This window comes from Chamaea fasciata, unplaced genomic scaffold (assembly GCF_029207755.1).
Source record: "Chamaea fasciata isolate MVZ Bird 193981 ecotype frontalis unplaced genomic scaffold, bChaFas1.0.hap1 SCAF_1, whole genome shotgun sequence".
In the NCBI taxonomy this organism is placed as follows: domain Eukaryota; kingdom Metazoa; phylum Chordata; class Aves; order Passeriformes; family Sylviidae; genus Chamaea; species Chamaea fasciata.
The window spans coordinates 115,529,212-115,552,639 of NW_027094086.1; the positions used below are offsets into that span (position 1 = coordinate 115,529,212).

At 38.6% G+C, this 23,428-nt stretch overlaps 1 protein-coding gene across 5 annotated transcripts in view; it reads left to right on the forward strand.

Moving 5' to 3' along the window:
* ZNF385D (zinc finger protein 385D) overlaps window positions 1–23,428 on the forward strand; it is a 413,504-nt gene that overhangs the window by 22,862 nt on the left and 367,214 nt on the right. For 2 of the 5 annotated variants that reach the window (XM_066194594.1, XM_066194586.1), the window contains exon 1: window positions 3,158–3,232. The exons of 2 other annotated variants lie outside the window; for them this stretch is intronic. The gene's annotated coding sequence lies outside the window, so the exon portion shown is untranslated. Of the gene's footprint in view, window positions 1–3,152; window positions 3,233–23,428 lie in introns of those variants that run through there. One more of the 5 variants, XM_066194578.1, reaches the window with a different exon arrangement.

Genomic DNA, 23,428 nt, shown 5'->3' on the forward strand with positions numbered 1-23,428 from the left:
AAGTATCCAACACTTGGTCTCCTTGGTAACTTGTGGGGAAAAAATTCTTTAGAGAAAGAAGGAACAAACCTAACCCCCAACAAGTGTATGACTGCCCACATTACTTGACAGCCAGATAGAGGTACAGCACAGGGACTGGCAGTGGGTTAGATGAACTAGATCCTTTATTGCCCCTTGCAGTCTGTGGTGCTACTGTAGAGCAGGCAACACGTGGAAGTGATTCATTCCAATCTTTTATGTGTATCTCTCAGCCTCCTATTTCTGCTTTTCCTGGTTCCCTGACAAAATTTCCTTCTCCACGTTTTTTCTTTCAGTACCCCCCTGTATTTTATTATACCACTCCCTATCTGCTAAGTCATTCACATACAATAAGCTTTTCTAGATCTGTGGGCAAAAGATATGTCTTCCTAGTCTAATTTTCCCAAAAAGTTATGCCTTAAGTTAGCCATGCTCCCAAAAATTTCCACCTGAGACAGGCATTGAACGACGAAAAATGTCCTTGCAATCAAAGTTTGGCTAAGTTCTAAGCTGTTAATGGGGTTTTCCTGTTTGGAAGTGATGGCAAGATTGGTGTGCAGTGCTACCAGGGCTATTACTGTGCCTTGTAATTACATCTTTTTATGTAGATTTGGACAAAAAAATTGTCAAAAGTTTGAAGGACCAAATCATGCCTAGCACTCACACCTCAGATTAATAGGAGGCATTTGATAGAAAGGGAGTTATTAAGATAGAGGGAAAGCAAAAATAGACTGCTGTCTGATACTTGCCCACACTTAGGTATGGTAGTCAAGCATAATATGTCTACAGAAACACATAATTATTTTTTTTCTCTTAAATGTATTGTGTGTTTGATAGCGTTTGTGGGTTTTGTGTAGATCTTATGCAATAATATTTTTTAAGAAATTAAACTGCTACATTATATGATTTCAAAAAAGGATGGAGATTCAACAGGTGAACATGCATTGAATTTCCTTTTTGACCCTGTGTATATTTACTTGTAGGGAAATTCAGCATGTACTTGAAGATGCCCTATTTATAGTCTATTTTGTACCTCTGTCTTTAATTGAATGAAATAAATGTATGTATTTATTACATTTTCCTTTTTATTTCAAAACAGTCCAGCTAGGGAGTAGAGCAACTGTCTTCTAGAAAGTTCCTGCTTTGAGTAGAAAGTTTGTATCCAGAATAACTGTCCCACTTTCAGGAAGTTTTGCTCTTAAACCAGACAAGATAACCTTACATCTGAATTCGATTGTTTGTGTGTTCTTTAGTTCTCTTGTTACTCATCATTTTAATGTAGGCACATGGCCAGTTTTGCCCCCTTACTATTGTAATTCATGTGAAATTGATGCAGCTGAAATCACACAATTTTAAAATTGCTATGCTTTTTACTTCTGTGTTCATAGCTATAGTAGGCCAGGGGCCCTAAACTCTCTTGAGAGTGATGAAATGTGTTCTGGCACTGTTAACACTGAAATGCAAAATTCTTGGCATATCTGGAAGCATGAGTGGAGGAAAGCACTAAAGGACTAGGGCTCTAGGGCTGCTTCAAACAAGCAAGCAAACAAGGGAGCAAGCAAAGAAAGTACCACAGGAGGACTGTCAGAATACAGGCTGCCTTGGTGCCTGTAGTGTTTGGTAGAGTTCAGGTCTAAAAGCAGGCTCATATGAGAAAAGCACTGTGTTGCCTGAAACATCTGTGTGTTATATGCAGTAAGTTCATTGTGTCCTAAAGGTAGATTTAGGTGTACATCTTCCCAGTGCTTGGTTCTAGATATGACACTGGAAGGAGCTTAAACATGCTGCCAGTTACGCATAATCTCTGGCACTGTTGTGCAGCAATCCTGTTAAGATATCAGGGTGAGTGGACATCCCTTGCCTGCAAACACAGAGGAGAGCAAGCAAAGAATTTTTTCCTGTTATTTTGTTCCCTGCAGTTGCATTAAAAACTGAAGTTTTCCAGGGATGACTGAAATAATAACAAGGGCTGGTATATTTGGTTTGTGTGTAAAGGTTTTGTTAGCGGGGGGGCTGCACAGGTGGCTTCTATGAGAGGCTTCCAGAGCCTTGCCCAATGTTTGATAGACCCAATGCCAGATGGTTCCAAGATGGACCTGCTGCTGGCCAAGGCTGAGCCAGTCAGAGATGGTAATCATGCCTCTGGGGTATGATTTATCAAAGGAAACAACCCTGCTGCACAGTAGCAACAGCAGCCAGAGAGAGAAGTGAGAATATACAGAACAACTCTGCAGACACCAGGGTCAGTGGAGAAGGAGGGGCAGGAGCTGCTCCAGGCACTGGAGCTGAGATTCCCCTGCAGCCCACGGTGCAGCCTGTGGTGAGGCAGCTGTGCCCCTGCAGCCCAGAGAGATCCATGGGAGTGCAGAGATCCACCTGCAGCCTGTGGATGAGCCCACACGAGAGCATGTGGATGTGCCTGGAGTAGACTGTGACCCCGTGGGAAGCCTGCTCTGGTGCAGGGTCCTGGCAGGACTTGTGGATCCATGGAGAGAGAGAAACCCACACAGGATCAGGTTTGCTGGCAGGATTTGTGATGCTGGGGAAGGAGCCACACTGAAGCCGTTAGTGAAGAACTGCAGCCTGTGGGAAGAACTCATGTTGGAGAAGTTCATGAAGGACTGTCTCCCCTAAGATGGATGTCACCCTGGAGCAGGGGAAGAGTGTGAGATGTCCTTCTCTGTGCAGGAAGAGTGGTAGAGATAGTGTGTGATGAATTGACCTCAGCTCCCATTTCATATCCTGCTGTGCTAGAGAAAATGTGGAGTGAAATTCAGTTGCCTGGGAAGAAGGCAGGGCTGGGTGGAAGGTGTTTTAAAATTTAGTTTTATTTTGTGTTTTCCTACTTTGGTCTGATTGGTAATAAATTAGTTAATTTCCCTGAGCTGAACCTGTTTTGACTATGACAGTAATTGGTGAATGATCTTTCCCTGTCCTTGTCTCAATTCACAAGCCTTCTCATGTATTTTTTCTCCCCTGTTCAGCTGTGGAGGGAGTGATAGAGCAGCTATCTGGTGGGGATCTGGCATCAAGCCAGGCTCAGCCCACCACAGATGGGATAATTTACAAAAATTTGAGGCAGGTGGGAACAAAGTTGAAAAAGGGCATCAGGAAGAGCTTGGCCAGTACTGTGACTACCCTGGCATTTAAAAGTCCCTTACAAAGGCTGACTGGAGAAGAGCTGAAAATGGAGATGAAGAAGCTCTCTTAGGAAGTAAGGCTTTCCTGTTTTCCTGCTGGTCTAGCAAGATGTAATGATTCATACCATGGTCAGATTTGTGCCAGAGAGAGAATGGGAGTGCGTGGCTGGGACAAAAACGCAGGCTTGGCAGACTATCTTGGATTGGTTCAGGCATATAACATTAGGTGACAAGTCGTTGTCCTGTAGCTGCCAACAGGGCATGAGCATTTAGGCAATGTTTATGCCATGTTTTCCTTTTCCCATTGCCATAACGCTTTTTTTAGTACTTTGCAATATAAGCATTTTGGAGGCATGCCTCAGAGCAATGTGGTGATTGTGTGTGGAGTTGCATGATGTATTATATCCTCTATTACACCCTCTTTCAATCCAGAACATGCCAGGTATTGCACCAGGGCTCTGTATGAAAATGCTTTATAATCACCCAAGTGCTCAGAAGGTGACATAGGAATGTCATCTGATACAAAAGGGAGGAAAACTACATGTGCTATTTATTGATGCTGGTATGGAGGCTTGAACTGAAAAAAAAATAGTTTTGTTTAGAGTGTCTTGAACATGTTCAGGGTAACATGGCCATTATGGAGTAAAGTCTTAAATAGCTGCTGAGAACCTGAGACATCTCTAAGGAGTGAGAAAGGGTAAAGAAGATGTGGTTTTGGTCTCTGGAGTAAATACCAGGACAAGGTCAAGAAAGTGCATTAGCTAAGGGAAATACCTGGAAAAAGGCAGGGTCATGCTGGAAGGGCATTTGGAGGAACACAGAAAGAACTCTTCAGGAAACTGTAATGATGATGACCATTCCTAGAAAACAAAGCACTCTAGACTGTGATGAGGGCAGGAGAACAATTTGAGATCACTGAACTATCAGTTTTTCCTGCAGCATTTTACTGCCTAGGAGAGACTTGACCTTTATGATTTATAACCTATTGAACTAACATACAACCAATCAGAACTTCAAGTATGTTCTGCTACAGCTCTGTTGCAATTTTATGTTTTACTGTTTATGTTCAGTTAAGAAACATTTCTATTTTGAAAAACATGGTAAGGCCATTTCTCTGAAATGCAGCTTCCTCCTAATGGCATCAGTTCCTAAATAACTTGTTTATCTAAAGGCAGAGCATTAATTTTCTTACTTACAGTAGGCAATACTTTTTCCTGCCTTCATAGTCTAGGATTGCAGCGGGGAGCATATGATGAAGCTCTGACCCAGATTCACCTGCCATCTGGACTACCTTTTAGAAACACCCTTTTTCATTGTTTGTAGCAACCTCTTTAGCTTTGCCCCCCAGTCCATTAGAGAGGTTCTCAGCTATAACTGCACAGATTAAAGCAGAACACAGCTGACATGTATGACAGAAACAGCTGTTGCTTACAAGCATCCAGCCTTGTCACCTCCAGTTCTCATTCAGTCTTACAAGTAACTAGTTCTCTTCATTAGGAGTAAGTGGAGCTGTGTTTGCAAAGATCCTGGCCCAAGTGACTTCACTGCTCTCATGCTCCTTGCCAATGTAGGCTGTTTAGCCAGGCTGTGAAGGCACTGGTGAAGACCAAGACTTCATTTCTGGTTTTGGCCTCAGAATCCCAGGGAGCAGGCTAATGGAAGGTGTTGGTGTTCAAGCAAATCTGGAAATCTTATGTGATTTGATGTATCAGAGAAAAACTAGCTAGCTGCATATCAGTATCGTGTCAGATGGCAATGACTGTTCAGCACAGGTTAAGGTTAAGAAAAAGCTCTTCAGTTGATCATTTCAAATGAAAGAGTTTCCTACAGGAATGTGTTTAGGCTTGTGTGTTTTGTGTTGCCACAGATGATCAAAGATCTAGAATGTTAATTTTTACCAACAGATTCTTTCTAGCTAATCAAGCCTCAAACTGTTGATGAATGCTGAAGTTGGTCTATGAAAATTTGGAAAATACACCTTTTGATTCTTGCCTCCCATAGGGTTCCTTATTCTTATAACTATTTCCTAGCTTATGAACCACAAGGCAACTGTGTAACAGTGAGAAACAAAAACTAATTGGTTTCTTAATGACCATCAGCAGTGCGATGTGCATTGGAAAACTAGTATATAGTAGTGTGCTGATTTTAAAGAAATTTGTGTTATAAGAAAAGAAAAAGCCTTTTACAGATATCTGATATTTATCTGTGTCACTGAATATCAACACAAATGACTTACACTAATTTGGTAGGGTTTTTTTTTTTGCAGTGCTTCTCAGATGTATATGCGTTTATGTGTCTTTTTAAGTAAAATTATCCTTCTAAAATTTAAATGAACTTGTGGCAACTGTCTAGTTTTTAGAAAAAAGTATTGTATAGGTTTTCTATCCTGAGTTGTCAGAAAGCTAACACCTTTGAGTAAAAACTAGGTAATATTTTGAATTTAAGATTGTTTTTCTTACAGTCTGTAATTCCAGAATTGCTTGCTTTAATTTCTTTTTTTTTCTTTTTCCCCAATCCTTCAAAAATAATAAATTTAAAAACGATAATAATCTCCATGCGGAAAAACTTGAAAAAACGAAAAAGCTAAATGTACTGCGCTATTTTAGATTGTTTGACCTAATTTAGAGAACTAAGGACTTCAGCCTTTTGGATTAAATTCAATCAGAGTTTGACATCTACCAAGCAGTGTGCCAATTGTTATCAGTAAATATGAAACACCTATGAGCTAGAGTGAGGTCACTGAAGAGAAGCCAAAGAATTGCAGGTCCAGTTCACTGTCAATTAAAACATGACTTGAATTTTAAAGTAAATCTCCTGACATTAGCAATTGCCAGGGCTTTTCAGAGTCATGAGGCAGAAATTACTATTGCATGCTTTTCTGTTGTAAATTATGAGATTCACACATTTGTGTCACAGTCTAGCTGAGAGGAAAACAAAGCTGAGACCATCTGAAATGAAATCATGTTGTGATTTGTGCCAGATGGGTGCCTGAAGTAATTACAATGTCAGTGCTTCCTAAGTAGGGTAACGATATGGACCTAATTCTGGTCAGTCTGGAGAAATCTGTTTTGATGAACTTTCAACTCTATTTAGCTCAGACATATGTTGAAAGATAACCTAATGGGATGTTACTGCAATCTGCTTGTTCTTACCCAGGCTTTTTAATACACTAATGCTATAATTGTACCAGTGATGGTTTGTACAAGTATTGAGACAAATGGGCTAAGGCCTATTATTTTTATACTTGGTGTGAAATCTGGAGAAATAATCTCTGTCACTTCAGTATTGTGTTTTGTTATTAGCAAAATAGTTGTGACTTGGGAACCTTCGTTGAATTTAATTTTTTATCAATTAGGAAAAAACCTCTGATCGTGGATTTGGGTATTGAAGGGGAAGCAAAAAGAAAGAATATAGATAGTTAAAACAGTTGAGTGTTTTCCTTCCCCTTCCCCAGGCTCAGCTTAGCCCAAACGCCTATTCTAACCCCTCCCTCATCTTGGCTTCCCTTATTTTCACTTCAGATTAGGTTCAGTGTTCCCCACTGCCTTTGGGGAGATGAAGAGAAGCGCAGGAGGTGGGGTCGTGTCCATAAGGGTGTATTTTTGCTCCTCTTCATTTTACTATTTTTCCCACTGTTCTTTTTCTTCATGTGCTACTCTAGAGAAGTATCCACAGGCTTGGGGGTGCAGCTACCCTGCCGTGGGTTCCCCACAGCTGCAGTCTCTTGGGGGTGTTGCTGCCTCAGCAGGGGTCACCTATGACTGCTGTCCCTCCTGCCCAGAGCGTGTTCCCAGACACATTTCCAGTGCTGTGTGTCCCACCTCTTGTGGCTAGCCCAGGCACTCTTAACCCTCTTTTGAACCTGCCTGAGGTTTTTGGGGGTGCTGGGCTGTTTATGCTGGTTTCAAAGGCACCTGGAACTGGCTGTGGCCATCTCAGGGCTGCCTGCCACACAGGGCATCTCTGCAACCCTCTTCCACCAAATCTCTGCTGTTGATGCCCAGTATGCAGCTGTAGTGCAGATTTTCCCAATCTTGTTTTAAAGTTTTAATCTGCAAAAGACAGTGCACAGAAGACTTGAACCTGCTGCCCTGTGTTTTGTAAGGGTTTGGAGGAAATCATTAGCTTCAAGGAAGGGCTGTTTGATGAATAGCAGATAAATAGGCAGGACTTGGAGAAGAATCATTTCTTAAATCCTAGTTGTGTGTCATAGTCCTTGTGTTTCATTGACATCAGAGTCGTCTTTCACCCTTTAATAATCAGACAGCTGTATTTCCTCATGGACTCCTTTAAGATGACTTCTGACAGGTAAGCAGACTGCTCATTTATCTTAAACCTCAGCGTGCTTCATGCCCTGCTTCTTTTGTTGCATTTTAATATATTATTTGTTGTTTGCTGAAACAGCCTTAGCTCACTGGGACGAAATAATTTTTCAGCGGGCTGAGGCCTGAGTGAGTGTTTTCTTGTGTATGTGCTCTCACACCTCTGGCAGCTGATGGTCTCTGTAACCTGGGATTTCAGCAAGGGTATGTGCCCAGTTTGCTGACAAAGGACACACAGCTCATTCTTTGTTTCCTACCTAAGTCTCTACAGAAGTGTCACAGCCATGTCATCTGAAGAGTTTGAGACTCAACCAGCTGATGCTAGGCTTTTTAATGTCTCTGTGTGAATCAGTAGTGATGGTTCTGAAGTTGCTGTCTGAAGGCTCAGAAGTGCAATGCCCTCTTGGTTAACACTTCATGTGGGTTTGAAATGCTTTTTGAGTTAGTTTTCTAATTGGTCATCATCTAAAACTTATCTTCACTTTAAAGAGGAAAACTGGGATTTGCTGGGATTTCAGTGTCTGTTTGGATCCAACATACCAAGTTGAATGCTTCTAGATGGCAGAGCTTGGACCAATATATCCTATTCATTTGAACAGAGCAGTCTATATTAGAAATTGTCCAAGGCCTATTTTATTCAAAACGATCTATCACGCTGACTTTACATAAGCTGAAGAAAATATCTTTTCCAAAGCTGACTGAAAGTCAGTAGACCAATTTATGTAAAAGGAGTTCGGTATTTCAATTTAAAATTTTATTGAGGATGGAGGAGAAAAGGAGAGACCTTTTTGTGCTGAAAGTTAAGATGAGGACAAAAATAATCCTAGCATAATGGTTTCACCCTGGAAAATGGGGTTTCATTAAAATCAGCCTTCAGCTGAGTCTATCAGAACTGTCAGTCACAAGAAGAGGTTGTTAGGCATGTAATTCTATGGAAAAATTGTAGGTGCACTGCCTGCCTGTTTATATCTTCCATGAAATAAATACCTCCACATTTTTTCATTTGATAAATATGAAAATAGTTTATTTAGTTCGAAATGCCAAACCACTGAATTTCTGAATTAAGATTTGTGAAGAGGGGAATATGCTACCTTATTCTGAATTCTGTGAAGAGTTTAGATTGTTATCTGTTAGTTTATGTTGTTTTCTGCCTTGCAACTCATCTCTGTTGTTGAGTTTGTTTTCAGTGGTGATACATATGTGTGATATTGAGCATTGCTTAGTGAGCTTTAAGTATTTTGGAGATCTGTGACTTTGGCAAGACATTTGCTCTGATGAGGCTAGGAGGTTAGCTGCACGTGTAAGCCCAAGAGTTTCTCATATGGGCAGAGAAAAACCTTTTGAAATTCAACAAAGGCAAGTGCAGAGTTCTGCATCTGAGGAAGAATGACCCCAGGCACCAGTAAAAGCTGGAAAGTAGCTCTGCGGAGAAGGACCTGGTGGTCCTGGAGGACAGCAAGCTGTCCATCAGTGTCTGTCAGCTGTCCATGAGCCAGGAGTATGCCCTGGGGGTCAAGAAGGCCAAGGGAATCCTGGGGTGCATTAGGAAGAGCACTGCCAGCAGGTGAAGGGAGATGATCCTGCCCCTCTGCTCAACTAGTGAGTCTTAGTGAGGCCACATCTGGAATGCTGTGTCCAGTTCTGGGCTATGCGGTACAGCAGAGACATGGAGTTCCTGGGGCAAGGGGCTGTGACGTGTAGGGGGCTGGAGCACCTCTCTTGGGTAAGCCTGATCTGGGCCTGTTTAGCCTGGAGAAGGCTGAGGGGCCTCATCAATGTATGTATCTGAAGGGAGAGTGCCAAGAGGATGGAGCCAGGATCTTCTCGGTGGTGCCAAGCAATAGAAGAGGGAACAGGCAGGAACTGAGACACAGAAAGTTCCACCTGAACATGAGGAAGAACTTTTTTATTATGAGAGTGATGGAGCAGTGGAACAGATTTTCCAGAGAGTTTTTGGAGGTATTCAGGAACCATCTGGACACATTCCTGTGCAGTGTGCTGTAGACTGACCCTGCTTGAGGAGGGAGGTTGGACCAGAAGACACTCTGCGGCGCTTTCCAACCTTATCCATTCTGTGGTTCTATGATCTTCAGGAAATTAATTATGAATAGCTGCCAAAACACTCATATCTGTTACTGAATTGTATATATCTTAAGATGATATTTCAAAAAGATCATCAAGTATCTCTCATATTTGTGAAATTTTCTGCAGTAATTGGAGCAAAGGACTTTATGGTGCTAATTGAAAATGCGAGTGATCTTAATTATAGTATTAAAGTAATGTATAATAACTCTTTTTTTGCTGTTTTACTACTCTTTCTAAATTACTGGCTATCGTAATAATATCTTTATGAATAAAGTGTTAATGAAATTGTGATTCCTATATAGAGGGAGAAAAATTACAAACTCAGGATGTTTTTGTTTGTGAGGGATACTTGCCATCCAACGTTCTTGATACACACGAATAGATGGCAACTGCCACTTAGAAATTTGATTTTGTGTGATATGCTATCAAACTTGTTCTAGCTGTATGTAGCATAATTTCCTCAGAAAGTGGTGATACATTTTTGATTTAGCTTTCAGGGCTTAGGGACTGGGTGCATTTCCTGATTTATTTTAGTCCACATATTCAAGGCATTAGAAAGCTAAGGCTCTCAAATTTATCTCTGTGTGATCTGAGGAGACACAACAGCTCACCAGTCTAAGGGTGTCTCTCAACAAACAAGGGCTCTTTATTTGAAAGAGTAACGTGACCAGTACATGTACTCTGTTTTCAAGAAACAAGCCAGTAGGAGTAGTTGGTTTTGGTTTTATTTATTTTCTTTCCCAAGATATGGGGATCTAATTTAAGATCCCTTCCAACCCAAACCTTTCTTTGACTTTATGATATGGCTATATGCTGTTTTGTACACACCATATATCACAGGCTACTTGGTCTTCAAATAAGATAGATAATTTTTTCAAAGAACTTTCCAAACTGTTCCCTAACATCTGCAAACTCATCCTAAGGTGAAAACTTTCTTTGGGCTAAGAACTGTAAGATGTCTCTCCATTTGCTGTGTTGTATGGACTCTTTTGACAATTCTGTATGTGAAAATTTCAACATGTAGTGTGCTTTATTCAGTGCATTGAGTACTGTTGGATTGCACAAAATCTATATATACCAGACTGAACTTACACAGGCAATGAGTAATGGACAAAGTAAGTCAGAAAAGGAGCATTTTCCTTAAAAAAAAAAGCCTCTAATAGTCTTGTCTTTCAAGAAAAGTGCAAATAATCCTTCAAAAATTCATGTCAGTGCTAAGAGAAAAATCTCATTAGGTACTAAATGCAATGGAGATATTGGTGTTATGACAGAGTATTGTTTTCCCTGAGTATCATCTCCTAACTCTCAGCTGTTCTCTGGGTGCAAAGCATTTATTCTTCATGCTTGGGAAAACATGTTTTGAGTTACTGCTTCTAGCCCTGCCAAAAGGTTTTTCTTCTCTATAGATGTCCAGCTCCCCTTTTCTAAAATTTGTCTAATTGTTCTGGGACAAGGCCAATTACATAAACCCAGTGTTTTTGATTTGGTACTTAGTTTCATATTTTCTGTAGCTTTTCAAGTCCAATAAAGGTTTTGAGTGTCAAAAAGCTTTTATTTCCTCCAGTATCTCTTAATCTGCTGATATAAGAAAAAAGATACCGTCTCTGCAAATGCTACTTCAGCTGTTCTTAACACTCTTGTTTCTTTCTTGTCCTTGTCTCACCTGGTCGGTAGCTGGCGGTTGTAAAGGTTTTTGAAGGTTTTAAAAACAGATGAGTTAGGGAGGGATTAATTTCATCTCCTCTTGATGCAGCTAAAGCTTTAGCCTGTGATAAGTAGCCAACCAGACTCCCTCCGTGGAAGAGAGAAACAGGCACAAGCAAAGGAAAATGACGTTCTTTTATTACTTAATTCTGTTGCAGGAGAACAGGAACAACATGGGGGGAAACCCCCAAACCTTTAACCCTGTCAGAATCCACCTAGTTTCTGTTCCACCTTTTCCCTTCAAAAATATGTGATTCTGCGGCAGGGTTCATGCTCAGATCTCCAGAATACAGTCAGGACCTGATGGCTTTCCAGAACCCAAACATAGGGAAGGCCCATTCATCTCTAATGTGTGGTTCAGATGAGTAAATTTGAGTATAGGAGAAGAATAGGAAATGAATTACTTAAGGGATTTAGGTTTATGATGCTGGTGTTTGGTAATCAGAACAAAATGCCATTAAAATAGCAATTTTACTGTCTGAATTAGTTGCACTTTGCATCTGACTTTTTAATGCTCTATTGTAGTGGACTTTACATACCAATATGTTTGCATTATGTGGCTGACATACAGTTTTCAATGAAAAATGCTGCACTTAACCTCCTGTTATTAATCTTTTGAGACTTCTGTATGCTTTCCAAAAGTGAATTGCACTTGAATTTCTGTACTGGACTGTTATAACTCATTTCTTCTTGGTCTGACTTCTAAATGTGGTAGTTCTCATTTTTTCTCTCTCTTAAAAAACAAACAAAAACAAGATTACAAAAAAAAAAATTCTGAACTTTTCATACTAATATTAAAATGAGCTTCAGAAAACTTTTACACATCTTGTAGTATATTATTGTTGTGGATGTATTTTTTTTTCAAATGTAGTACTCCAGGGTATCTCTAGTTTCTAATGGCAAGTGAGTGAATAAAAGTTCTGTTTTAGTAGATTTCAGAGAGACTTATTCACTCTTCCCTGTATATGGTGTTTTTACCTGGAGCCTCAAGAAGACACCTGAGGAGATTAAAATTTGGATAAATTAATTTTAAAAGGGAAAGACTATACTAAAATATATGTATTTAAATGTACTCATGATTGTTGAAATTTTTATACTGTTTATTAGCATCTGTTTGTGAATGCTGGGCATTTAAGTTGTAAGTTGTTCTGAAAAAAAAAGTGCCTTTTTGCCTGGTTATTGTTGGAATGTACTTCCTTGTAATACAAAGCAAAAAGTAAAGATACAGTAGGTAAATATTACCACAAAAGCAGAAAAAGATAGGCAAGCGTTTAATCAAAGTAAAGGTGATGTTCTTTGGAAAATGCCACAAAGATTTGAGATATTTTGGTTATAAATTATTCAGTTTCTAGCTGTGCTTTCTTACTAATGCAAGTTCACCCATAGAATAGTAGCAAGATGTCATAGCAATTGTAACTGATTTCAATGAATAAGTCTCAAAACTTCTGAGTGCCATAAAACTGTTGTATGTCTTCTGAACATTAAGCTATAATGTATAGAGACATATAATTCTGAAATAGTTTTGAATACCTTTTTTTTCATACAGTTTTCAAGTGAAATTAAATGTTTTGGCCTTCAAACACACATTCTATCTGTGTCATCTGTCTCTTCCTGTGCCATTTTTACATAATATATAGACTTTATTAAGGCATGATTTGATCTGCAAATTTAGTCCCAAACAGAAGTCTGTGCAATTTATAGAGAAAGTTGAAAGCTTTCTTGTATCCTTGGTAAGAGGTAGAAAACATTATCTGATGAATTTGTGTATATACTTAGCTGATCAACTTTAAGGACTTCTGAGATTTTATTTGGCCGGAATTATTATATTTGGAAATTGACAGAATGCAAATATTCTATTTCCCGTGACTCTAAAATTTAATATAGGGTTGTTATGTAGGCTGTGTTCAGCATATTTTTTTCTGATTTACAGTAATGTATTATTTTGTTTTTGCATATTTTGTTGGAGAAACTCTTGGGTTTTCTGTTTCATTTTTGATTTGAGGTAGGAAAACCTTTTCACAAAAATGCTTGTTTTTCCACTTTTCTTATTTGCTGGTGTAAGAGATGTTGCAGTTTAAATAACTTATGCTGTACAAAATCTTGTGAGGGAGAGATTTAAATCTTAAGGTCTTATATTCACTCTTTCATTGAAATAAAAGGTAAATGGTTGTGATTGTCTATTACCAGTGTTAACATTTGCAGTAAATGAACTGGAAAATGATCATGCTAGAGAAATGGTGTCCATAGGCAATATAGCATGTGACTCTTTAAAATTTTTCAGTTTGTTACTTATTCACATCCCTCAGGAGGGTCAAGGAAGATGAGCTGTCTTTGAGTCAGTAAGTGTACTGGAAAGGGCAATAACAATAACAGAACTCTCAGTTCAACATAACTGGGCTTAGATTTATTCATATTCCACACCCTACATAAAAGCATTTCATGTTAACTGGGCAGTTGGCCATGGATTTGTTTTGGAATTGTTGATTCTGAACTCAAAGATCCACAGCTATAATTTTGCTTACATATTCCTTGGGAAACTGTCGGCAAAGTGGTGATAGCATTTTCCGTTGAGACAACATCAAGGCCTGTGAAGCTTTGGTTTGCACAAGTTGTTGCTTTCATTGTCTCTTGGAGAGAGAGAGCAAGGGTTTTGTTCGTTACATTTGTGAGTTAGTATTGTCTTCCTCCCTTTTTATTATAAGAATAATAATTGTAAATAGCTATGTAGTGATAAGGTTTTAATAAATCATTAGAGAAACTATTTTCTGATGGATTACGGAAGATTTATCAAAGACGACCTCTTGGCGCTCAAGTCAGAAAAGTCAAATGGTCTCTTAAGTCCTTTGACTAACAGTGAAAAGTAACCAGACCTAAAAATCACTGAAGTTCAAAGGAAAAATATCTTTGTATAATGGGCTTTAGATGAATGCTAAAGAGAGAAAACTGGTAGTAATACAGCACTTGCTCAGCTTTCTTGAAATTTTTTCCAGGTCGATTAGCAGAGCAACTTGTGCTGCCTGAGATTCCAGTGTCTTGTGATGTCATTTGTACTTTATTTTCCTTTTACATTTTTTTAACATTTGTGGAAAGCACAAAAGTGAAAACATTTGGGTAGGCACTCAAATCTGTTGTCACAGTTTAGATTAATTGCGTTCAGTTATACAATGTGACCTAGAATTAATAGCCAGGCTTCATTTGGGCTATTAAATCAGAGATTTTCTTATAGAACACTTGCAAGTGTTAAAGCATTTTTTTCCAAGTGGTATGTAAGCTGGATGATTAAGTAAACTTCCTGATGTTCCTGTGGCCATACTACGGATGAGAGAAAACTGCATGTGTGTGAGGTTTGTGGTGTAGGTTATTGCGGACCAAAGGTTTATGCACACGCACTCACAGTGTTGGTTCTCCGTGGCACATGACTGACCCCCTGCTAGTGTGAGACATGAACATCTCATGCTGTTCATTTTCTCTTGGCATACCACTACTCTGACATCACCACATCCCATGATAATCCAAAGGGAGAAAGAGGTTTGCCTGACGGTGTTTGATTTATCAAAACTTACCATTTATTATTATTACTACTACCATTATGTTATTTCTTCATTTTCTCTTGGAGCACCGAATGTTTTCTCCCATCTTATTTTTATATGAAAAGAGTTCAGAATCTGTTCTCCTTTTTCTTCTATGGTTTGTTCTCATTCTGTCTCTTGTCTCAGACCGACTTCACTGGCAGCCTGCTGCAGGATAGGGAGGCTGCATTGTGGGCTTCCAGCAGATGTTAGCTGAAATCTTTGGGAAGTTGCAGCTCACTGAGGCTGCCACACAGGTATTCATGCTGGTGTGGCCTGTAGGCTTTCTCTTCTGGGTGAGATCCCTGTGTGTGTTGCTGCCATGTGTCTAGGACACATGGACATTCCCTGCTACCTGGTGTCTGTTGGGGTGTGAGAGCTGACTCCACCAGAAGGTTTTGGTCATACTTGTCAGATTTGAATGAATCTATCGATGCCATTGGGGAATAAAAGTTACTCGGGGAAAAAGAAAATAATAAGTATCTTTCTTTCTTTTTGAAATTTATAATATCTTAGTAAACTTTATTTTATTCATTAACTTGGAAACATCTGAGCAAATTTAAGTAACATGTGGTGAAGCAGATAGATAATAAACCCCAACCATTTTCCTGGGTAAAACAAGGTGAGGCTTTCACTTTTCAATTCAATTCTGTGAACAAATTTGCCCTTGTAATCATACCCAGGTGGCCTGGGAATCCTTTATTTACCCGAGAGCTGAAGATTTTGGCAATCTTCAGAAAGCATGATGAAAAATGAGTTTTAAGTAAATACTAAATATTGCACACCTTGGGTGCAGTGGAACTTTTCATAAGGCACAGCAGTTCCAATTTCCTTGAATGGGCAGACTGATGTCTATTGTAGCTTCATTTTAGCAAGTGGGTTTTTTGGGGGCAAAGGGTTTGCTTGTTTTGGTTTTAGTTTATATCAACTGACTACAACAGAAAGGTTGTAGGTTCTTCATTTTATATTTTCAGGCAGATACAGTTCATTTTGTTTTGTGCACAACTTGATGTTTTTATTTTCTCTTAGTATTGTTGAAGCTCATTAATAAATGGCCATGTTCAAACCTGGAATAAGTGGAACAAGGGGTAGCTGGTGCCTGTTCTCCCACTGAAGTCACTTAAGCCTTTCCTCTTTTCTTCCTGTCTTTTCTCTCAGCCCACTGGGCTTTGGGATTAATTATTCTTTCACTGGGTGACAGTCAGAGATAATCACATGAAGAGACTATTTGAACTTTCTCTATCATGAACATTGCAGTTTTGAGCTGACTGACACTTAAGTCATAATCTGAATGTTTTTTTCAGTGCCAGAACATGGAAGGTACATATATTTATAATTATGCTGGTGATAAACAGGGATATATGGACAAAAAAGAAGTACTGCTATAACTTTTGTTGGCAGGTGTAGCAGATAGAGCCTTGGACAGATTTTGAGAATGCGGAAATACTAATGAAATCTTAATTAGGTGTGGAGTTGGCTTTTACTCTGGTAAACACACAAATAAAGCCATATTTCTATTCTTTAGCGTAGCTGTGAGGATAACATATGGTCTCCAAGCTTTTAAGATTTTTTTTTTTTTTCTGGAAACATTTATGCATCATTAATACTTAGCCCTTCTGGTAGGGAATAAAACAGCGTTTTCAAGCATCCCCTTTTCTGTCCATCTCAGCACAAAGCATGTTGTTCGTTGAGATGGGATGAAAATCAAGCCAGAGCTATTTCGAACATCTGTTTCAAATACTGGACATCTAGTCTATTATGCATTTTTCCTGATATAAAGTGTCACTTTCATGTAGGGGTTTTTGTGATACTCTGACACACAGTAAATGTATGAGTTTGCAAATTACCTAGACTTTTTGCAGTGGTCTTGATGTGCAAATATGATTGCCTAATATTATATAGGGTTTGCATTTTGGAATTCTGATACGTCTGAACACATGTGTATCTGTGCGTAAAGAAAAAGATACTTTGTAGATGCATGCAAGTGAAGTGCTAATATGAATGAGTGTAACTTTATGCCTTGCACTTGAGAGTAGTATGCTGTAGAAGAAATATTTTTCATTAAAACCCTTTGTTTCCACAGATAATTAAAAGTGAAAAAGCTGTTTCATAATTTTTTTTTTCTTTTTTGTCTAAGCAAGGGCTTCTTTAATATTTGATTTCATGACTGCAGAAATGGGGATGACCTTACATTTGTACTCAGACATCCTTTTGTATTTGACAGCTTCATTTGCTAGGCTTATCTTCATTCTGGGGAAGGAGTTTGTGGGGGATAGGTGAAATCCTTGGTGAGAGTCTTCAGAGCAATTGCTGCCTATGCAGGTGTACTTGGAGCCCTGGCAGTCACCCCAGAATGAACAGACAGTAGATAACATCAGTCTGCAACCTTTCATTCAGCCAGGAGCTCAGTTAGATCTGTCTCTTCTATCCAGGTATTAATTTCCTCATTAAACTGTATTGAAATCAAGCAAATGTTTGTTTTGATAATTTGATATTTCAGTTCTCTTGGTGTAGCTGAAATTTGACAAAGGTGAGCACTCTAGATCTAAGCTAAATTTGGTTGTGTGGCATGTTGTTAATTTAAACTCTGTTGTAGCAGCTTATTTTTTTGTGGCTTTTTTTTTCTTTTAATTAATAAGCAAAATGAGATTAAAGGCTGGCATTAATGATGTTACCTGTTTTGATACTGAATCCTATTTTGTGTTCCCCATTAGGTTTTGAGTTGTTGAATGCTTTTCTTTTGACAGTACCTGAGGACCTAAATACTAACAGGAGTAAACTAAGACCTTTTGGAAGAAAACAGTAGGGGGTTCTGGCATATATAAAACTTGGGAAACAGTTTGGGGGTGTGAGAATAAGTACTGGCAGTTTCTGCAGAAATGATGGGCAATTAAAGGTGCTGACATTTACATTGCTATCTCTAGGTGTGGGGCTTTATTAGATACTGAAACAACTGCAGCAGTTTTTACCATGTTGCAGGCTGTTCCAAGTCTATGCTGCCTTGTGTTGTGCTGGTTTTGCTAAGGGGAATGGGAGTCTTTTTTGAAAGTATATAACTAAATAAACAAAAAGGCAGCACAGCCTTGAGGACTGGGTGTCCAGGCAAAATACAGGTCTCAAGGAGTGACAAGAGAATGATTATGGGATGACATCTGCTTATGTTTCTCCAGGTGAAGTGAATTTCAGAAGGCCAGTTTTGTGAAGAGTTAATGATGGTTAAACATGGCTTAATCAATGGTAATAGTAGTTTGGTGTTTTCTTTTTTTCGTTTTGTTCTTTTTCCCTTTGTGTCACCTGCACCACTCTATTAGATATTTAGAGAGATGATTTGAGGTTGTGTGGCCCATCAGAAATGCACTCTGGGGCTTTTAGGGATGTATCCTGTAAGTTCCAGTGGGAACTTACAGTCCAGGCTGCCTGTAACTGCTATAAGTTTAATAATTATACTTATTAAAGGGGAAAAATGGGGCTGTAGGAGGATGCATTTTCTCTCCACAGGTATGTTGTCCTAACCATTTGCAAGGAGGGAGTAGGGGGAAAATTGTACCTTCAGAAAGATGATGTTCAAAGCTACCAGGCAGAAGCTCCACAAAGTTCAAATTGCTGTCTGGAGGCATGTGATGTCTTCTGTTCTCCTGTTGAAATGTTCTTACAGTAGCTTAAAATAAAATAAATCAAGAAGACTGAAATGTGTAGTAGTAACTGTTTGAACTCCAAAAAAGCAGGGGAGAGTACAGCAAAAGCCTGCTTTTTATGGCACAGTTGGATACGAAGGCTTTACTCTTATAAGTCTGTCTGGTCTTTCAGATTGGTGAGAGAGTTAAGGTACTGATATAGCTGTGAAATAATTTCGAAGTGTATGTATTTAAAATCTTCTCGAGTAGTCTCCTGAGGTGTGAAATTTGTTTTCTTGAGAGACCCAATGGGATACCAGTGATCCAGTGCTCCTTGAGCATCCTTTATCTCAGCACAGTTCAGGCTGTATAGTATGCTGAAGTCTCTTCTGCAGCAAAAAAGATACAGTTTTGAATGAGGACCACATTTAGGCTACTTTACTCAGCAGGAGCAGTTGTTTTAAGGATGCTGAAGTTTACTGTTTTTAACAGAACATTTGGAAGGCACTGCATCAAAGCCAGGCCAGGTACATGAGGTGTTTGGGGAAGTATCAGTAAGTGCCTAACCTGCTGTGGACTCTCTTGGCAAAAGCATCATGTTTTCTGCTCTGCGGCACTAAGTGTGGGTGTCCTTGTGTTTTATGAATGCACATACTGAAATTCTATTTGACTGCTGTGTAACACCACAAGGTAGTAGAGAAATCTTGCATTTGCTGCTTTCCATGAACTGTTCTAATGTGTTCAGTCAGTTTGAGTTGCAGTATCTCACCAACTGTTCCAGTTTGCTTCAGAAATGTTACGTGCAGCACTCCCACAGCCTTTTTCTTTAGGAATGAAACTGTTCCAGGCAAGTTTTGGAAAGCAAAGATGAAGAAACTGCTACAGTTTTGTTAAATACCATAACAGAGTTGAAGACTTCTGGGTTTGTATCTCTGTGTAACAGTATGTTTTTTATGAAAAATGCATTCATTATATTTGTATATTCTTGTTCTTCACTAGTGAACGGTGATACATTTATGCTGTCCTAAGGACTTATGTATTTTGGTACTCAAAATTATGGTTTATTTTCCTTCAGTCATTGCTCAGGCTGTGTGTAGTTCACAGTATATTTTGATATCACATATGTGATAAAAACTAATAGACTTCATTTGCATGATACTGCATCCTTTTTTTTTTTTTTTCTCCTTTTCTTTTTTCTTCCCCTTTTGCTTTCAAAAGCAAAATGAAATAATTTGGTACCTAGAGAAGCACCAAAGGAATATGCGGATGTTTGCTGTTCTGATAATTTAACTGTGACTAAAATTGTTTGTCTTCCTCATGTATAAAATTGTGTATGAAACACAATTCCCAACCCTGTATATTATATCACTTGCAAATCAATAGGTTTGTGTTCAATTATTCATGTTATTGTCACAGCTGAATACAAATATGGTGATTTTTGTTATGGTAATAGGTGAACACTTCCTAGTATTCCTTCTTGTTTTTTGTTGTTTTTATTCAAGATGGAAAGGGTTGTAGCACCCATATTAATAAAGATTCTCACAACAATGCTTTGAGCCATTCAGAAACAAATGTACTTCTGATAGCACAGGAAAATTGATGAGTGATCTCATTTTAATGGGTGCAGGTTTTCCTAGTGTAAGGAGTAAAGAAAGAAGAGAGGAAAAAACAGACAAAAAATGTTCTAATGGCCCAGATTTTAATAGTTATGATAACTGAAGGCAAGTTTGTATTTGTATTCTTTTGATACATTTGTATTCTTTGATAATGCAGCTCATTAAGTGGGACCTAAATTAAATCCTTTGGCTCTCTTGGGGCAGGCAAGATACAGCAATTGAGCAATGGCTATTGTATTTTACCCAAAAGCTGATGCAGAGGATGATAAATCTAATTGAAATATATTTATTGGCTGTAGGCAGAGAGGAATTAATTAAAAATTTTAATTCTCGTCTGAGAAGGAATTTATATCTCAGAATTTATATCATGGTTAAAGTTAACTACAATTTTCTTTGAAGAAAAGCCTATGACAAGCAGGAAACTATTAATGCATGGTTGCTTGGAATCATTTAAGAAGCAAAAAGCCAAATTCTTTGTTAATAGTTATCATAACATTGATAGAATAAAAATTCTGCACGGATAAAAAGTTTTCATGTAGACAGGTACAGATTACTCAAGTTTAAATTAAAAAACCCCAACAACAAAACAAAATCTGAACTTAAAACAATTAAGCATTGCCAACTTTGCTCTGCATTGGGATCAATCTGGGTAGAATATATGTAAAGTTTATTATTGATAAATCTAACTTGGAAACTAGCTTGAAGCAAGTCCCATGAAGGCAAAACTCATCAACCGAAAGCTGTGCTCTTGCTGAGTTCTACCAGGAAATTTTCTTGACACCAACAGATGCTTTTTCCCTTTTCCTTTCCTTTTCTCATGTTTTAAACCGCCTTATGAGCTGCCTTGTATCATCTGCGGAACAAACTCAGTTTTTGTGCAACATCATGTTTGTGCCAGGATTAGTAAAGCAGTCAGCAACTGTTGGAATAGAATTTTGTAGTGGTAGGTCATCTTGCAAAAGAGGATATTAGTTAGCTGGAGGAGCACTGGGGGAGGAGTCTTTATTGAGCAAAAATGTATCAGGCTGACTTTGTTAAATGCAGCATGTATTTTCAAGGATTTATTGTATAATTACCTTGATTGGATGAGGAAAAAGTGTCTAGAACTAATCAAAGAGCCACAATTCATTGGTTTTAATAATCATTATTTGCCCCCTTCTGAATTGCAGGTGCTTGGTTTGAGTGTAAGAATGGTGGTGCTTATCTTCGTGAGCTTTGATTAATATCTAATTCTTTGCATCGTGGAAGGAGCTAATCAGATATTCATTTTGCTAATCAACTTCTCAATTTGATTAGTAGTATACTAATCACTTAAGAAAATCAAATGTGACATATGTTTACGATTCTTGACTTAAAGTTACAACCATCTTTGAGGATGAGGAGGTAGGAGGATCTGCTTAACACTACCAGTTTGATGCAGGGTTAAGCATGAGGCGGCTGCAGCCTCTCCAGGAATACCAGGGAGGGGAAAAAAGCTCAGGAGCAGATGCTGCAGTACTTGCTGTTAGGGGCTGCACTTGAGCTGGTGTCCCTGGTGCCTGCTGCTTTACCTAGTCAAGAGTGAAAGTGAGAAAGCAATGTCCTGACTCCTCAGCTGATTATTTCTGTTTTCAGTCTTGGAATTTCCCTTGGGATATCCCTTTTGTAGGAATTTTTTTTTTAGACATGTCTTGACAGTGGAGAAGCACTGTTTTTAGGATTTAGTGTTGTTTCAGGATAAGTGTCTCTGAGAACATGTGAAACATGTCACCAGTGGTGTGGGGCTTTCTCTTTGCAGTGTTGATAGGCACTGCTACTTGGAGCAGTGGGGCTGTTTCTCTTGTCTTCACAGGAGAAGCCTTTTTTAGTCATTGTGTGTTTTCTTTTTCTTTTGACTCTAAAATTCTCTATTCTAGTGAAGTTGTCAAAGCTTGCTTCCTTTGTAGTAGTTTTAGCTTTATATTTGTCTTTTTCCTGGTGAGAAGTGGACAGTGCTTGGCCCACTTCTTTTGTTGTACTTATGTCGCTTCATTTATATTTGCTCATTTACGATTGCTCAGGCTGCATTGCTGAGCCCAGACTATATTAAAAAGGGGAAATGGTTCTTGTAAACCTATTAGAAGTTAGAGTTATTTGCTTATCTGGAAGTTTATTAATTAATAATGCCTTCTCTGTGTTGCCAGTCTGTGGGGATATCTCTGCTCTGTGTCCAGATCCATTTAGGAGAATAAACCAAAGGAGTAAGGTGTGGTTTCCAGTATATGTTACTGAAACCAAAATCAGATGAAGCATCTGCTGAGGACCTAGGAGACCAAACTGTCCCTTTGCCAGAGAACTTGTTAAAATAGAGAATTCAATTCAAGACTTTATTACATTAATTGGTGTTTTTTTCACCTTTAAAATTAGCGTAAAAGTAGTGTTTTAGTAATTGTTTAATCAACATTTAATTTCCACTTTAAAAAATGTTGTGCCTTCAGCTCTTAGATGGCTCAGTCTCTTCACTTGTCTGTTGCTTGGCAATATTTGAAATGGTAACTGGCTGAATATTGGTCCAAATAAAAATAAAGTATTTATAGTTGGAGTCTGAAGGCATAATTGGGATGGTAATGATATCTAAATGTGAGTGTGTTCCCTTTCTTTATCTAATGAGTAGGGAAGTGGATGTATCCCCATCTGCTTCCAAGTAGGTTTAATATCAGCTGTAGCAAAACATGTGCTTTGAATCTGTATTTGACTAAAAACCAACAAATGCTGACCATGTATTTGTCAAAATAATAAAAAACCTGGGAACTGAATGATAAATATTGTGATTATTGCTTTTTGTGTGTCGCCTTCTAAAAGCAAGTATGGGTTTTTGCCTGTGGAAGATTGGAAACCGTAATTTTAAAAGGTAGGAACTTCAGTTCTGAAGTAGTGATAGCCTTTACTTGCCTCTGCCTGGGGTAGTTCAGGTTTGAATATTATACTGCTTGCTGGCCTGCTGTAGGAAATGATCATGCAGAACGCAGGGACACATTTTAGTATTTGAAGGTATTAAAAGCCCTAATTTTTTCCCCACATTTGATCGTATGTGTTTAGATAGAAATGTGAGCCTAAGTTTAATCTTTAACTCAGATTCAAAATGTCTGGGAGTATTTGTATTTTGTTCTTTATTTTAGAGTCAGGTGACATTCCTATGTTGAATAGGACTGAGAAAGGCATGACAAAGCTATTAATGACATTTCAGAAGGAAAATGATCTTGTTCTTCTCTCTGACTGAGGAAGCCTTTGCTAAAGATGGTGTTCAGATTTGTAAACTTTGATTACTTTTTGCCTCAGTTGTCCATAATGGATTGCATTCTTATGTTAGAGCAAAGTTTGGATGCTTTCATTTTATGACAG